Raw genomic sequence first — 7,002 nt, 5'->3', positions numbered from 1 at the left:
TTTTTTCTCCAGCCTTCCCCCCACTCCCCGCCCATTATTTAATTATATAAACTTTCTACTTTGGCCAAACCAATATGTTGTGGTCTCTTATATATTCCCATGTTCCTTTCCTAGGCTTTTGCTACATCTGGAATGCTCATTTCTGGTGTGCTGCCAGAAAACCCATGGTTTTACACCTGACCTTTGGTTCCCATTCAAGTGTGCACACACCAAAGGGTCAGCTTTTTCTCTACACTGTTTTTCAGACAGACCTCTCTCCAGTCCCCAACTCCTCACTCTTCTGTCACAAAACCACTACAAATGTGCTTGTGTAGCAGTGGGCCTGGTGTTAGGCTAGGTACAACCCACCCGTGGGCTTGACTTCCCTGAAAGAAAAAGGGCACATGTTAATCTCTCTAGGATCCAAAGCCTTGCACAGTCTCTGGACACATAGTCTGCACTCAGTGAAGGTTGGTTGTTGTAAGGAAGGAGGGTGGCAGGTAAGAAGCAATGTGGGACTGGAGTAGGTATTTAGAAGGTGGTCAACAAGGAGGATTTCATTGGAAAGCAACAATAACCCACCACTTCCCTCCCCTTTCCATGTCTCATTGCTGCACTCTCCACAGCCACATTGCAGAGGAGCAGAGCCCATACTTCACTGACACACAAGCAAGTCCAGACTGAGGACTAAAATATTCATATAATTTTCTACGAGATTATAAATAGCCACTGCCTGCTCCTGATCCAAAGTCCCCCAAGTGTATCTCCAGGCCACCTCAGCTACTCCCTGGAGGCCTCCTGGTCCTCCCTATGATCCTGGAAGTAAATAAAGGAGTGATGCTTGTCACGCCAAGGGACCTCAGCACTCTGTAGTTGTCCAGACTGTTCCAAGTATAAAATGTTTGAATATCTCTGCAAAGAAGTACCAATTCCTGGGTGTCTAGTCCTGGAAGTCTCCTCACTTTCCATTTGCCCTCCACCCCACCCCACCCCACCCCACCCAGAAACTCCCTTCCAGAAGCTTAAGATCACTGGAATTTGCTCAGATACTCTGAGTGGAGGTTGCCCTCTCTTGCCTCTAGGCTCTTAAGTCCCTGCAGACAGCCAACATAAACAAACCCTGAGGAATTTGCCTGAGTTCATTCCAAAGGAAACAAGCGGGTAGCTGCCTACCTTTGCCTTGGCTCCAGAACGTAAGTGAAATCCAAGACGGGAAAACCTTTGGCGTCTATCAAGTTGGCTTCTCTGTGGAAATCTTATCAAGAAACATTGGACCTTCCAGATTTCCTGAAGAAACTGTAGCGAAGGCAAGGTTTTTTATGTCTCCAATTCTTCGTATCCCTCTTGTGCTCCCCAAATCCTAGTCTCTTCCTAAAGGAAGAGTTTATCATTTCTAATCCAATCTCAGGACATGTATTAATCACAGCTGGCCCTGCATCACATCCCCAAAGCCCTGAAGAGTCTCTGCCTTTATTATATCCTGGTGAATGTACTCTGAGTCAGTTGGCATCCTTTCCAAGGGCGACTTGAGTGGCTAAGATGCATTTGCATTGAAAGCAACTTGTGTTTTCTCAACACCAGATAATAGATTCAAACACAAAGAAACCTAGTTTAATGAACACCTGCTATCTTCTCCGTGCAATAAATCTTTTGCAGGAGAGGACAGCGCTCACACAATTCTCCCTGCCTACACTTAACTCATTTCCTTCCCTTCTCTCCCTCCTGCTGAGAAAGAACTCTCAAATGCTAAAATGGGCCAAACTCTGGCCTAGTTGGTGGTGACATGACTCAGACACACACTGATAATTCCTGTGGCTTGTGGATTCCTCTGGAGGTCACCTCCTTCATCCCCCTGCCTCCAGGCCAGGAACCATATCAAACTCATCCCAGACGGGTATGTCAAAGACCAAATGGGCAAACGAGCCCGGGGCCTGGAAGAAATTAGTCTAAGATGAAAGGAAACCATGTTCCAGGAATGAGAATGGCAACTGGAACAGATAATACAGACCAGCCTTCTGGTACCATATTGCCCATGGCCAGAGGTGGCCAACCACAAGCTGGTGTCATTACAGCCTTGGTAAATGTGAGAATGGTGTACAGAACATTTGAGAGGGGGCAAAAGACTATGTAGAACTTAAATTCAGAATTTACCTGACTCAAACTGTTTTTAGGAGATGGAGTTACACAGCTGCCATGAGGTACACCCTGGTGGCACAGACTGGCTTTCATGGGTTCTGAGGTGAACGTTGTGGTGCCACTTTCCAGAGAGTCAGGTCCCACAGCTTCATGAAACACATGAGTCTTTTCTTACCTAAAGCCTCTGTACTTGAGGTTCCTGTGCCTGAGGTTCTCACATTCCTTGTCCCCTTACTTTATTCAAGTCACTGTTCAATCATTACTTCCTCAGAGAGGCCTTCTTGACCACCATGCATCCAGACACTTAGGGGTGCCAACACTGGTGACATATTCCATGCTTGGGAGGACAGACCCACAGAAGAGGACACGTTGCCCTGGGAGTGGGCTTGGGATGATTTAGTCTGAAAATTCTGGGGTCTTGAATATTAGCAAAGTGGTCCAGAAGGGGGCATTCCTTGTTGCAAGGGGAGGGGCATGGCTGGCAGATGGCCAGAACAAACACAAGGCTTCCTTTGCAGGGTCCAGAGGACTCATGCAGGCTTCTCTCTTCAAGGTCATCTCAGAGCTGCAATGGCCTCTGCTCCAGCCATCACTGTATCCTAAGTAAAAAGGATTAAAGAGGCTTACTTTTCTTAGGAGCTTTCTGGAAGCCCCACTCTATAACTTAGGTTTACAGCTTATTGTCCAGGGCTTAGTCAGTTCCCAGCAATTGATCTGAGTGTTTAGGAATGAAACATAGGTCATCTAGAAAATGAGAAAGTGGTTCTAGAAGAAGGTGGCTAGCCCAACTTTGCAAGTTCCTTTCCGTGTTTGTAATCTGTGGCTCCAGGATGCTGAGGTCTTGGGAGAGTTGATTAACATACTCTGGGATATTTGTTTGGAATATACTTATTGGTTATACTTAGTGTAAAGCCCTTTGTTGGCAAGTTTGATCACTGGATCATGGAAGCTGCCTTTCCATGCCTCTGTGGATCTGATGGTGGCAGAAAGTTATCATGTCCATTTCACAGATGAAGTGTAAAGGTCTACCTCATTACAGTAAGTAGAGAGCTGGCCTCCTTGACCACCATATCCAATGTTTTCTCTCCCATAGCACATTGCCTCATGGTTTTAGCCAGGAAACTATACGACCCAACCCTGCCTAGATTAGAAGACCCCTGGGGAGAGGATCTGATGTGTGCTCTTTGCCTTCTCCGCAACCTCAGAGACAACTGATCCTGGGGCCAGCTGGTTCCCTCCGACACTCAGCAGACTGGGTGTGGAAGGCACTTTCCCTAGGATTCTGCCTTTTTCCCTACCACAACACTTACATACACTTAAGCTCATGCCACAGGGATCATATATTCTTTTCTTCCAAATTTTCTCTCTGCTCAGATTTTTTTTTGTGAGTTTCACTTGTGATGACAAGGAGGAGATAAGGGGAGTGAGGTAGAAGTGAAGCTGCATTCTAATATTGCTGTCTGCACTGCCTGACTGTGTAAAAGAGTTCAGCTTTTATTGAGTTATGTGCTGATACAGGCAGGTACAAGGCAGTTGGTCCAGGGGATATTTTGGGGGAGTGTGAGAATCTCATCTTGTTGACCCACTAGTTGGCAAGCTTACACTGAGAATTTTCTCCTTGCCTGTTTCAGAACAAAGTGTTAAGAGGGATTCAAAGGCATGGAAATACTAGAATTTAGAAGGGCAATTTGTTAGATGCACTTGAGAGCACAACATTCTCAAGAAGAAGTGTCAAGTGCTAAATTTGTGAACAAAAAACTTTTGGTAGACAGGGAAGGATTAGCTGTTGAGGCACCATTTGAACTGAGTCAAGGAGCATGATTGTTTTTCTACAGATAGAAAAAGGGGTGGGGAGGTAATGGTTGTCCAGGAAGTAGGAGGTGTAGGTAGACAACAAACAAAATAAGAATTAGGGCTTGGTCCTTTGTAAAACTCTAGAAGGGGCTAAAAGCAATCAATCAATCATCAGTTACAGAGTTCCTCCAGTATGCTGGGGGCTGGTGGCTCAGAAAAGTATCAGACATGATCTGGGCCCTGATACTAAAACATAGAATAGAGAAAAGGACATTTGACATAATAAAGTGGATCTACATAAATCAGACAAAAGCTATGAGTTTGTCCCAGAGATGGCCACGAAAGACCAGATGTCCATGTTTCCTATTGCATTCTGGTGTGGCTAGATAACCAATTCTCACTAGTGGATGAATGTGAATGACCTGAAAGTCTTTTACAAGAGAGAGTGTGCCTTCTCCACTGCTATCTCCATCCACATGTTGGATGCAGAGCCACAAACAGAAGGAGTCTGAGTCCCTGAGCTGGAATCTTTCTAATCAGGACACTTACACTGGACTGTTATGGGAGGCAGAAGTACACCTTATTGTGTCAAGCTACTGACATGTTGGGGTTTACTTATTACAGCAGCTGGTGCTTTCTTAGCTCTTCTATCCTGTAAGGAAATCAGTCAGATAATCCCTGAATAGCATTTTCTGGGACTCCATTCTAGAGCCAAGGACATACAACTGGATTTACACGGAGATCTACAGAACTGGAGCTTAAGTTGAAATGACTGAATTTGTTCCTTAAGGTATTCTGACTCTATTTCCTTCATGTGCCAATCTCCTGCTCCTTCCCACTCTCTTTTCCCTTCGGACTCACAATAACCTAGAGAGAGCATGTGCTCCCCTGACCTGCTCTCCTACAGACCTACTCATGGGAGATCCTGGCCTGTCACTGAAGGAGATTCTATAATCTTTGATTTTTTTTTTTTTGCCAGATCCTTGATTACAAAAAATTTAATACAGCTTCATAATTTAAGACACTATTTGCATTATGCAGCTTTCCAAAAAACATTTGAGCCATCCCTGCCACCACCCCCCCGCCCCCCCAAAAGGCATAACGTTGGTAATGAATCAGAGTGGATCATAAGGAGAAGGGATATAAAGCACACGAGTGGGTGAGAGAGTGGGTGAGGGAGTGCGGTGAGTGTGCTAGGGCTCCATGTCCTTAGATGCTGCAGGCCCTCCGGACCCAGAAGAGGGTCTGCTTGCTTCTGTACAAGGCCAGCCTTGGCCGATCATGACAGCTTCACTCTAATGCCCTCTCGCTTCCCCATCCCAACCACAGCTGATCCTGAGCTTCTCCCCACTGTCACCCAGAACCATCAATATTCTATTCCTGGTCCCAGGTAAGCATATATATGATGTTCACTTCCCAGACTTAAATCGTTTCTCTTCTTAAGAAGAAACAAAAGGAAGGGCACCTGGGTGGCTCAGTCAGTTAAGTGTCCAACTTTGGCTCTGGTCATGATCTCACGGTTCATGAGTTCAAGCCCCACGTCAGACTCTGTGCTGACAGCTTGGAGCCTGGAGACTGCTTCTGATTCTGTGTCTCCCTCTTTCTCTGCCCCCCCCCCATTCGTGCTCTCTCTCATAAATAAATAAACATTAAAAAAAAGAAATAAAAGGATCTAAGAAGGACCTTCTAAAGACTGGAAAAATATCTAAGGCTCAAGAGAAGGAATTACTGTAGCTGTATAACCCAAATTGGTGTAACTACTTTGGGAAATTGTGTGCCGTTTGTCTGAAAGCTAACACACACATTCCCAAGGACCCACCAGGGTCCACACCTACAAATATAACTGGCAGATATGCATATATTTGTGAAAAGAAAAAGACTATAAAAGAATGCTCATAACAGCATTATTTGTAATAGTCCCAAACTGGAAACAAATTTCATGCCCATCAATAGTACATGGAATATAAATAGACTGTGATAAATTCACATACAATGGATACAATGCAGCAGAGAAAAAATACAAACTCTACTATATGCAACAACACGAATCTTGCAGACATAATATTGAGCAAAAAAAGCCATATATAAAAAATATTCAAAGTATGAATCCATTTATACAGGGTTCGAAAACAGGCAAAAAAATTTTATAAAAAACAAGAGTACGGGTTATTTTGGAAGTCACTGACAGGGAGAGCAGGAGAGAAGCTTCTGAGGCCAGGAAGGAGTCTTCTCAGTGCCTGGAATGTTCTATGCCTTTGACTTGAGTGGTGGTTTCATGTGCTTCAGACTTATGTACCTTCTTGTAGGTATGCTTTATTATAATCATAAAATGTTCATATTAAAAGGAAGCTTTAAATTAGGGTTGCAGACACTGGCAATTGGTGGCTGAGGTACTTTAGGACAGGGGGTCATCAACCATCAGCAGCAGCAGTGAGTGCTGCTCTACATTGTGCCCTCAGTCTGTGGAGGTGCTAGAGGCACGGCCCGTCCTTGTCTTCAAGGAGCTCTGGACACCACCTGGGAAGCTCTCTGCTTCACCCTCCGTTCTTTCTGTATGAGACTCGAATGGTCTCCTCAAAGAAACTGGAAACGGAATGGTTCAGTCCTCCCAAGCCTATGGAGGGTGGCAATGCTGCTTGCTGCTTGGTGACATCTTCTCCCAGGCCATTCACTCTCCCGCTTTGCTGGGTAACTATTTCATTGTCTTTTTTCTCCCCGTAGACCGTCAGTGGTTCCCTCCTCACCCTCTCTCTCTCACTGAGAAGGTAGGAGCCATTAGAGGCGGACCTCTGCCCTCCAGCCTGCTGGCCTTGAGCTTGCACATCTGCCCTCCAGCACTCTCCTGTCCGGGCCCCTCCTGCACCTATTTCTCTGGGATCATTCCCATCAGCACAAACAAGCTGTAATATCTCCCATATTAAGACAAAAACAGAAAAACCTCTCCCTCCAATTCTTGTTCCATTTACCTGCTCTCCTTTAGAGCAAAATTCCTCAAAAGACTTTTAAATCTCAGTGGTCTCCACTGGGAGGAATGTTCTCCTATTCCCCCTTGAGCCCTCACCATCTGGCTTTTGTCGCCACTTCCAAACACCT

Source organism: Prionailurus viverrinus, chromosome B4, assembly GCF_022837055.1.
Source record: "Prionailurus viverrinus isolate Anna chromosome B4, UM_Priviv_1.0, whole genome shotgun sequence".
Classification (NCBI taxonomy): Eukaryota; Metazoa; Chordata; class Mammalia; order Carnivora; family Felidae; genus Prionailurus; species Prionailurus viverrinus.
The sequence above is the reverse complement of the archived record's forward strand: the minus strand, read 5'-3'. Positions refer to the sequence as shown.